Genomic DNA, 10978 nt, shown 5'->3' with positions numbered 1-10978 from the left:
CCTTTGGAACAGTATGGATGGACCTGGAGAAAATTATGCTAAGCGAAATAAGCCAGGCAGAGAAAGGCAAACATCACATGATCTCACTTATATGTGGAATCTAAAGAACTTAATAAACTGATGAACAGAATAGATTCAATGACATGGAAGCATGGATCAGACTGACGAATGTCAGAGGGATGGAGGAGGGCGGGTGGGTGAAGGCGGAGAGAGTAACCAAAGAATTTATATACGTCTATGCACAACCCAAGGACACGGACAATGGTGGGAAGGGCCTGGGGACAGGGGTGGGACTGAGTGAAACAGGTCATTGGGGAGATAAAGGGACATTTGTAATATTTTAAATAAAAATAAAATTTTTTTAAAAATGGAAATCAACGTGAGGAAACTGCATATTTTACCTACCAGATTAGCATTCCTTTTAAAAATAAAACCCAGTGTGGATGGAAGGAAATAGGCCACCGCGTACACTGTAAATGAAAGAGTAAATTGCTGCAAATTTTTTCATTGACTTTTTAAAGAGAAAGGGAGAGAGAGAAAGAAAAACATCAATTTGTTGCTCCACTTATTTATGCATTCATTGGTTGATTCTTGTATGAGCCCTGCCTGGGGATTGAACCCACAATTTTGGTGCAACTGAATGACGTTGTACCAAATGAGCTACTAGGCCAGGGCACAAAATTTTTGAGGGGCAATTGTGGAGAGACCATGGCTAGGTTGGATTTAGTTTGAATTTTTCTTCATGGCGAGAGTGAGGCGACTGCCTGGACTCCATTTAATATGCAGACTGTTAGACTAAAATCATGCCCAAGTTCAAACGATGAAGAAGAAAGCTAAAAGCAAAAAGATTTTTCAAAAAAAAAAAAAACCAGGCCTCTCACTTTAAAAAAAAAAAGAAGAAACCTCTCACTTGCAGTCTAAGCTCATTACACCTCCCCCTGTGCCACCCTCACCAGAAACAGTGGTTATTTCAACAGATACATCACTTGGCAGAAGCCCGCTAAGATCACCCTGGAACTTCAAATTTCCCAGCATCAAAGATGCTGTAAGCTCGCTGTCCCTCTCCGGAGCGTGCCCACCACTTTTCCTCCCCCTTCCTTCCCCGCAGGCACATTGCCTTTGCCTCTCCCTCCCCTGAGCTCCCAGGGCCCTTCTTCTGCCTCTGTAACTTGTTTCCTGAGCCCTGCTGGCTCACTTCTACTACCTCTGTAACTTCCTGAACTTTCTCTTTTAATTTGAAAAATTAAAAAAAAAAAAACAATAAAACTTTGGACAAACTGGTGCCAAAACTGCATAGCTCAGAGTTTAGGAATATTGAAAGACATTTTCTGTCCATCCCATTTCTGCCACCGAAAACTTAATAGTCTGCAAAAAGGGTTTTGCATTTTGGAAAGTGAATTATGCAAGCTCCAGGAAGCACTGAGTACCTTCTCAGAAGGTTCTTCCTGTACAACCTCTGGGCAAACCCGTTACATGGCTGTTGAACTTACAAATGTGCCTTCCTGTGCTCTAACCACCCTGGAGCATCCCGGCTGTGCCCGCGCCCACACCGCCACAGCCGTGGCCATGGGCACCCCCAGCTGGCCTCCACCCCCTGCACCCATGGCACCTTTGCTGCTCAGAAAATCCAACCTCACCCAAAGCACTTAAAGTGGGACCATTTAAAAAAAAAAAAAAAAAAAAGATGAACCTATGTTAATAACAGTTAAAGATCTACTTACTGTAAAATTTAAAAAAAAACAACAAAAAACAACAACAGAGTTTTGGTGAAAGGATGAAGCTTGCTTGCTCCATCACCAAAGGCCCAGAATTCACTAGTTAGATTTCTGGCCTGCAGCATGTTACCCTGAAACCCAAGCCCAAAGTCTTACCAACTAGAGTTGCAAATGTTTTCATACTCCTGGTAAGAGTCAGATAGATCTGCAGAAACTACTTAGAAAAGTCGATGTAGAAAAGAGCCCAGGTGGGACCCCACTTACCGATAAAGAAAATATGCAAACAGAAATTGGACTGGCCACAGTAATGAGCCAGGTCTTCAAGAGAAAGTTTCAGCTGGCTCACCCTAGAAGCCCAGCTGAAACTCTGCCACTCTCTGCAGACAGCTTTGATGATCAAGACTGATGCCAGCTCTGCCTGCCTCTAGTGATGATTCATAAAATATACAGATAAAACCACCTCAATCCTTTTTTAAAAAATGTAGTAGGGTATGCCTAAGTAATTATTCTAATATGTAATTTTATTTAAAGAATTCAAGTATAAATGGAGCCCATAAATACTGTGGTATAAAGTGAGTATTTGGATATCTCCTAGTTTGCATGGTCAATAAGAGAACAGACGGAAAACGCAATCCCCAGGACCATGTTTATTCTGGAATTACCCAATTTAGTTAGGGTGGAGGGGTTTTTCAAATTTAACTAGATAACTCTAATTTGTACTCTGTAGATGCAGTTATGACATTAAGATAATAAACTAGTTCCCATTCATCGTGGGTATTCTCAGGTAATTGAAAAGAAAAGTCTTTCAGCTTAAAAAACTCATTCATTAAGCGCTACAAACTTGGTAGATAAAAAAGACCCTCTCGATTTGATTTCTGTTCACTATAAACAGTTAAGAGCGAAGCGCATCCTCCTTCCAAGCCCAACCATTATCCAAAAGGATTGGAAGCAAAATATCCAATGTAACCTTAAAAACAAGAATGTATTATTTCTAGCGCTTAGGTACGTAGATAGTTATATCTGGCTCTCTGAAGTCTGATATATTCATTCTTTGATGTCTGCTGTCCATATTCATACAGCTAAATATAAATTCCATGAAGACTTCAACATGAGCCTTCTGTTTTCCGCAGCGCCCTGCAAAGGATTCTCTGAGGTCCTTAGCAGGGTCACCCTAAGACCTGACTCATCCTCAACAGCCTGTCGGTTCAGCAGCAGCAATAATGCACACCTAACTGGACTCTGTTCTTTCCTGCCAGTCCAGGGTTGCCAGATTTGGCAAATATAAGTAAGTGATTCCCGATAGGCTTTGAATTTCAGATAAACAACAAAAACTTTTCTTAAGTTTTTGGGGTTTTTTATTTTTTTATTTTTATTTGAATATAAATATGTTCCGTTAAACAGTGAGTAATTTTTTTTAGTATAACCATGTACCAAATATTTCATGGGACATATTTATACAAAAAAGAAAAATACATGTTTGCCTAGAGTTCAAATTTAACTGGGCATCCTATATTTTATTTGGCAGCCTTATCAGTCAGTCCCCTACAAAGCTGCCAAGTGTTTCTAGGAGCCCCCAGTTTGTCAGACATGTGTACTTAGCAGTGGACACTACTAGAGCTTCAACAAGGCCCCCCATCACTAATGTTCTAAATATCATGGAGGAAGGGGAACTCTCATCAGGGTGAGGGTGACTGAAGATGCAGGATTAGCTTTGATGTTGGTAACCTCCACTGCAGTTCCAGAAATAAGGAGAGCAGTTCTTCATGGATAGGAACCAAGGGGTTTCAGACTCTTCACTGTACTTTTTAGGCTGAGATGAAGTAGCTACATAGATGATATCCTGGAAATACCCCCTGGTTAGCTTAGGCTAAAAAAGATATTTTAGCAATTTCCCAGAAATGCCTATATTTCCACAGATAAATATTGCTTTGAGATGACAAATTGTGTTGTGAGTCACCAGACTGGAAAGCAGACTTGGGGACACTGTGTCTATGAGACCCACACTTATGTTTGTAGCACAATTAGGAATAAAAATTCACACTCCCAGAAACAGCCTCCTCCCCCTCAGAGATATCAGCACCATCCAGGTTCCTCAAGGGACCCCTCCTCCAAGGTCCTGAGGAACCAGCAACAGCTGGGAAACTTAAAATGGCCACATTTCCCAAATGGTCTTGAAGCTAAAGTTCTGGACACACTTTAAGTTATGTCATAAGATGCATTTGCTTATGATTTGAAAGACAGAAGTGAGACAAAGGCCATTTCCTTGTGGCTGTGGCTGTGGCTGTGGCTGCTGGTGAACAGGTTGGGCAGATAAGAGTGTTTGCAGTGGGTAGATTTCACACTATCTATCCAGGACTCCAGGGGTGTGCCGGTCACTGCATGGTATGTCATAGAATCCACAGTCCTGCAGTGGCCTTTGCCTCTCACTCTGTGTTGCCTGCTTCACGCCCATAACAATTTGGTAATCACCCAGTTCCCTGCTCTGAATCCCTGGAATGGTTACCCGTTCCTGAACTGAACGCCTGGAGGAAACCAAGTCCCAAATGACAAATTGAGAGACAGCAATATGAGCACATTATTTAGAAATCTAAAATGTCTTACCATGAAAATCATACCAGAGCAGGAGTGAGTAGCCTTGGAGAGCAAGCCTGGGGATACATAGAAGTGAATATAATTTCTAAATTATACTCAGGTTTCCTAAAAGCATAAACTGGCCCCATTCATCTAATACTGTTGTTCTAAGATTAAAGATAGTGTTGCTGTAAAGTAATTTTAAACACCTACACATACGCCAATTTTCTTCTCTTGAAGTTTTTCTTGTGCCAAGTTTATAGTATTCATACAGCCAAAGGAAGAAATAGCATTTTACAATATGTCTCACCATACATCCCTTCGCCGATCTCTGAAAACAAAAAAAAAGAATCAGTATGTGTTAACACAAACAGAATGTTTTGATACTTTTTTTTTAACCCATATAACAAGAAGTCTTACTCTCCCCTAAATATCTAAGAATTTTCAGGAAGCCATGTTTCCGTAATCGTTTTTGGTTCTGCTTCCACGGAATCACAATTTTGCTTTTGCTAGTTCTTGTCAGCCTCAGTGGGTTCGCAGGAGGGTCTGAGCTCCTTTTCCTGCTTTTCTCCAACCGCCTGCTTCAACTCCCTTCCCAGTCCCTGGTAGAAAACACACTTATGCACATACTTTCACACATGCTTTTGAGAGGAGCCAACTGTTGAGGTTCGGAGAACATAAAGGAAATTTACTTTGAAGAAATATAAACATCTACAAAATAAAGTTTGAAATTCTTATTCCTATAAAGCCCTGATGATCATTTCTACAACTCTCTCCTGCCATGCTGCTCAGGCTTCTGGTTCTTCTCTGCCAAGCTCCCACCCTCATAGGGGGGAAAATGCCATATATTCCTATACGGAAAACTTGAATAACTCCACTCTCTCCTTCAAACTCATCTCAGCTTCTCATTACACAGTCTAGGAATCACCAGAAACTGAAATTAAGGCTGTTAGGGCAACCACAGCGTATTTTCAGAAGAGAGCCGAAGTTGCCCCCATTTTTGGTCCCAAGGTAGGTTATAGGAAGAGAAGTTTTAATTCAAATTGCATTAAGAATGACTTTCTGATTATTAGAACAATAAAATAATTATTGAAATGCTTAAAGGAAATTATGTGTGCCATATCTGAAAATATTATGAAAAGATAAGTAGTAATCTCTCCTAAACGGTTTATGTCAGTTTTTAATTATCCTTTTGCCATTGTGTGGTAAACATTCATTGCCTCTCTCAAGAGTACATAGAATATGATTAGGTAAAGACTCCCAAAGTTATCCTTGAAAATAAATTCCTGTGTGTGTGTGTGTGTGTGTGTGTGTGTGTGTTTTAATTTAATCATGTCTTTATATCACTAAAACTTTTTCTGCTTTGGCAAATATATCATTATCAATATCTCTCCATTTTCTTTGTGATATTTAATTTCCATATAAGTAGTCATTGGCTTGTAACATAACTTGAAGACATTTTCATTCAGAAACCTAGTTTCTGAAACTGCAGAGCAGTAAATATATTTTTCTTTAGAAAAGTGCAGTTGATCAAGGTTTCTGGGTCCATTTTCCTCATTAAAGATTGAAACCAGCAGGTAGGTGAAAGAAGCTGAAAACTGAAAGGTTAAATCCCCTGAATACTCATTTACAACTTTTTTAGGAGGTTTTTGTTTGTTTGATTAGGTTTTTTTATTTGTTTGTTTTTAAAATGTATCTTTATTGATTTCAGAGAGAGGAAGCAAGAGGGAGAGAGAGATAGAAACCTCAATGATGAGAGTCACTGATCGGCTGCCTCCTGCACGCCCCCGACTGGGGATCGAGCCTGCAACCTGAGCATGTGCCCTGACTGGGAATCGAACCTCGGTAAGAATATAGATGTGAATTTTTTATTTTTAAAACAGCTTAATTGAGTTACAACTTACATATCATAAAATTCACCCATTGTCTAAGTATATAATAATTTTTAGTAAGTTTAATATGTGCAACAACCATCACAATCCAATTTTAAAACATTTTTGTTGCCCCAAAAAGTTCCCTGGTGCCTGTTTGCTATCACTCCCATTCCTATTCTCAGCCCCAGGCAACAATTGATTTATTTTCTATCTCTGTAAACTTACCTTTCCATAGATTTTCTATAAATAAAATGACATAATATGTAGTCTTCTGTGTTTGGCTTCTTTCACTTAACATAATATTTTAATGTTCATCCATATTATAGCATGTATCATTGACTATGCCTTTTTAATGCTGAACAATATTTTATTGTATAAATAGATATACCACATTTTGTTTATCCATTCAACAGCTGATAAACTTGTAGGTTTTTTTCCACTTTTTTGACTGTTATAAATAATGCTGCTATAAACAGTCACGTGCAAATTTTTATGTGGATACAAGTTTCCAATTCTCTAATTGCTGGGTCATGCGGTAACCCTGTATTTAACTTATTTAAGAATTGCCGAGCTCTCTTCAAAGCAGCCACACGGTTTCTGTATTCCCACCAGCAATGCATATGAGTTCCAACTGCTACACATCTTCACAAAACCTTAATATTGTTAGTCTTTCTTATTACAGCTATTTTAGTGGGTATGTAGTAATATCTCACAATGCTTTTATATTGCATTTCTCTAATGTCTGATGATGATAGGCATCTCTTCAAGAGCTTATTAACCGTTTATATATCTTCTTTGTAAAATGTCTATTCATATCTTTTGCCCATTTTTTAAATGAGTAATTTATCTTACTGTTACAGAGTTAAAAGTGTTCTTTGTATAGTCTGACTGCAAATCCTTTACCAAATGTATTATTTGCAAACATGTTCTCCCAATCTATGACTTGTTTTTTTATTAAGACTTTCATGTTTTGAAATGAGGGGGGAAATGGAATGGAATCAACATTATGTGAGAAAGATAATCTCCTAATAATTTTATTCTTTTAAATCCTGAAACACAAACTTTAGAACTTCTGGGTAGTGATGCAGACTGAATTTGCAAACTGGAAAGTTGAAAGTTTCCCCCCTAGAGGATGAACTGTAACACAAGAAAATCTTTTTAGAATAATGTGTTTTGCTATCAGACTAGTGGTTTACAGCTAACTGGCTTGGGGGAAGGGGGGTTGGATGGGGGTATGGATTCTGGTTTGTAACATCCCCAATTTCCATGGTGTAAATACATCAAGGTACTAATGGTTTAACAGCCAGCTCACAAATTCCTGATTATTTAACTATTGACTCTAGAGAGCCAGAAGGATCTAGACCTAGCACACTACTGAAAATTCGTGATTGCACTGATAATAAGAAGTCTTAGAGAAACTCCTTTATGTGTGTGTGTGTGTGTGTGTGTGTGTGTGTGTGTGTGTGTGTGTGTGGCAATTGCTTTGGAGGAATTTGCAGATTACCAAGAAAGAAGTTACTCACTGATCCTTCATATAAGAATGAAAGGAAGATCGTTTTTTTAAAAAAAATCCAAGCCTACAGATTATAAAAATATATAAATAAGTTCTACAAAAAATGAAGATAAAAGTATTCTCTGGAGCAGAAAATGGAGAATATTTGATAACAGTGGCCCCACTACCATTAATCAGGCAAGCCAGTTGGAATGAACTATGGTAGCTATAGAGAATTCATTCCACATGCTTTGGGTGGTGCTGACCCTTTCCATCTCCCTATAGCTGCAAACACACAACCCTGGCCTTCCAATCCGAGTACTTTGTCCCCTTATCCTCTGAGACTGGCTCAGGAAACGCAGTTGAGCCAATCCAGAGCCCTCCTTGGAATTTTCACTAGGAGGAACAAGAAAGAGATTTTTTTTAATTTTTTTTTTATTTTTTATTTTTTTGCTGGGGTGAGTCACTGAGCATGAAGACAATGGAAGCCTGGAGTTGTAGTTTTCTCAAATGGTGAACAACTCTTCTCCCACCATTTAGTCATGGGATTTGGGAGGCATCTTTACAAATCAATTCTTCTATCTCTCTTCCTACAATTCAAGGTATTCCCCCTCGTTACAGAGCTGGTCTAGAAGTGATCTAACGAGGCAAAGGTCAGGACTTTCAGTCAGTGGTTAGGGAAGCTAAATGTTCTCTTTACTGGGGAGTGGCCCAGTAGCCTTTAGCAGTCAAGAGAAAAATCAGTCTGAGGATAAACCTAGCGCAAGGAGAAGGGGAAAGCCTGGAGAATCTCTGAGAAAGATACTAAGCCCTGAAAAGCCATTCATGAAGATGGTGTATGAACATATAGATTTTTTTTAGCAGTTTGCATTCAATGTTCTGCTTCTTGCAACAAAAGCATTCCACACCTTTCTTCCCTGGGTTTTGTTTTGTTAAATGTCTCTGTATTATTTGATACAACCAATCGCTTTAGAACTCTGTCGTCCTGGGCTTTAGCAGCCTGAAAATAAAAGGTCAAAATGAAAGGCAACAAGCAATTACATGAGGTCAAATAATAGCTATTGGGGCAGCCCAAATACAGTTCCGATTGGGGCGAAGGCAAGAAACTTCTATTGGTGCTAATAAGCCAAGGAAGGAGTTTCTATAGGTGCCAATAAGCTAAGTTATTCTTTAGCTATACACGGTGGTGCTAATGCTAAACAATGTTCATAATCATTAGTCCTACGGTCAGGAGGTCGGCTTTCCTGTTAGGTTTACAAACCTTTGCTTGAAATGCAATGTTAGTTTGACTCAGCCCAAAGGTTATTTTGCCCAGTTCAAACGTTCCAAGGGTTTGAGTAATAAACTATGCAAGGCAGTTCCTCTAGAATGGCTGCCCTAGCTTTATTTTAAAAGGACTCCACTTATGTCACTTTTTCACAGCTTCAACCCTTCACTTCTCTTCTGCTCTTTAAAACCACCCAGCATATCCATGGAAACAAGCCCCGAAAGACACGAAGAGCCCAGTGCATCGCTCTCGATCCGGGGTCATCTCTTCTTTGTAAGGCAGGCTTATGTGCCCCTTTTGGGACTGGGTCCTCCTCGGACCCTGCACGGTGTCAGAACACTGCATCTGCTAGTTACCTGCTGTCTCGCTGTCCTTTAGGCAAGAAACATCCTGCCCTGGAACCAGCCCAGGCTCCTGCGACTTGTCCAGGCTGAGCCCATAGGGACCCAGATATCTGTGTCAACACTTTCTCCTGATTCCCTTTCTGCCTTTTTGACAACTTCTACTATTTTCAATAGCTCCGCTGTTCAGGGCCTACCCCCTAACCATTAGCATCTCACCAAATTCAAGTGCCAAATAATAATCCCAATTTTTATAGTTAAATAAAACTAAATCCCCAAAAATGAGTGATCTGTCCAAATTCATCGTGACAAAATCAGGCTTGGAATTTAACCTTCGAAGACCCAAGGGAGTATTTGGTTTACTTTCTACAGCAGATAAACAGTCTTATAATAACCTTCATAGGAAAAAGCTCCACGGAGTACTTTATATTTGATTATGGAGGTGACACTGTAAGCAGATTATTGATATATAAGAGGAAAGGATCTGAAAGGCATTATCAGATGAGGAAAATTTTAAAAACTAAGAATGTTCTCTCTTGGGAAGAAAATTCTTAGGAGAGAGCAGACAGTCATCTCAAATATCTAAACATCCGAGCTATGTAAAATCAGATGTACAGTGTGTCCAAACAAAATGTATACACACTGTAATGGCTGATAGCTCAATTTTGAAAATGAAATGTATTTTCATAAACACTGCCTTTATAATTATTCAAAGTGTGTGTATACAGTTTTGGAGGATACCCTATATTTCTTGCTCCTTATGAGGAAGATTACGAATAATAAAGTTAAGTCAAACTGGGTTAGATGCATAATAAGAGAAATTTCCAATAATTAAAACTTTTCCCAAATGCAGTTACCTTGTCAGGTGGTAGGATCCCATCAGTAAAAAATTTCAAGCAGAAATTAGATGCCAATCCATGAAGAATGTTGGAGATACACACTCAGTTTTTTGAATTATTGAATTTGGTTATATTACTTTATTTTTTCAATTACATTTTACATTCAGTATTATTTTGTATTGGTTTCAGGTGTACAGCATAGTAGTTAGACAACCATCTACTTTACAAAGTGGTCCCCCTGATATTTCAAGTACCTACCTGACACCATATATAGTTACAATATTATTGACTATATTCCCTGTACTATATTTTACATCCCCATGACTATTTTGTGCATACCAACTTTTACTATTTTTTTTTTCAATTTTTACTTCTTAATCCCTTCAGCTTTTTACCCAACCTCCCAAACCCCCTCCCCTCTGGCAAATATCAACCTGATATCTGTATATATGAGTCTATTTCTTTTTTGTTTGTTCGTTTATTTTGTTCTTAGGATTCCTCATATAAGTGAAATCATATGGTATTTCCCTTTCTCTGTCTGACATATTTCACTTAGCATAATATCCATCCATGTTGTCCCAAATGATAAGATTTCATTCTTTTTTATGGCCGAGTAATATCCCATTGTATATATGTACCACCACTTTTTTATCCACTCATCTATTGATGGACACTTGGGTTGTTTCCACATCTTGGTTATTATAAATAATGCTGCAATAAACACAGGGGTGCACATATTCTATCAAATTAATGGAATCATTGGGTCATAAATCAGTTCCATTTTTAGTTTTTTGAGGAGCCTCTATATTGTTTTCCATAGTGGTTGCACCAAACTGTAATCCCACCAATAATGCACCAGGGTTCCCTTTTCTCCACACC

General features: G+C 38.7%; 1 pseudogene; it reads left to right on the top strand.

The window, feature by feature from the left end:
• The first annotated feature begins 803 nt into the window (after positions 1 to 803).
• On the top strand, positions 804 to 2121 carry LOC107532482 (proline-rich protein 11-like; annotated as a pseudogene).
• Positions 2122 to 10978: the final 8857 nt, after the last annotated feature.

This window comes from Miniopterus natalensis, chromosome 1 (genome assembly GCF_054644295.1).
Source record: "Miniopterus natalensis isolate mMinNat1 chromosome 1, mMinNat1.hap1, whole genome shotgun sequence".
NCBI lineage: Eukaryota > Metazoa > Chordata > Mammalia > Chiroptera > Miniopteridae > Miniopterus > Miniopterus natalensis.
The sequence above is the reverse complement of the archived record's forward strand: the minus strand, read 5'-3'. Positions and strand labels throughout refer to the sequence as shown.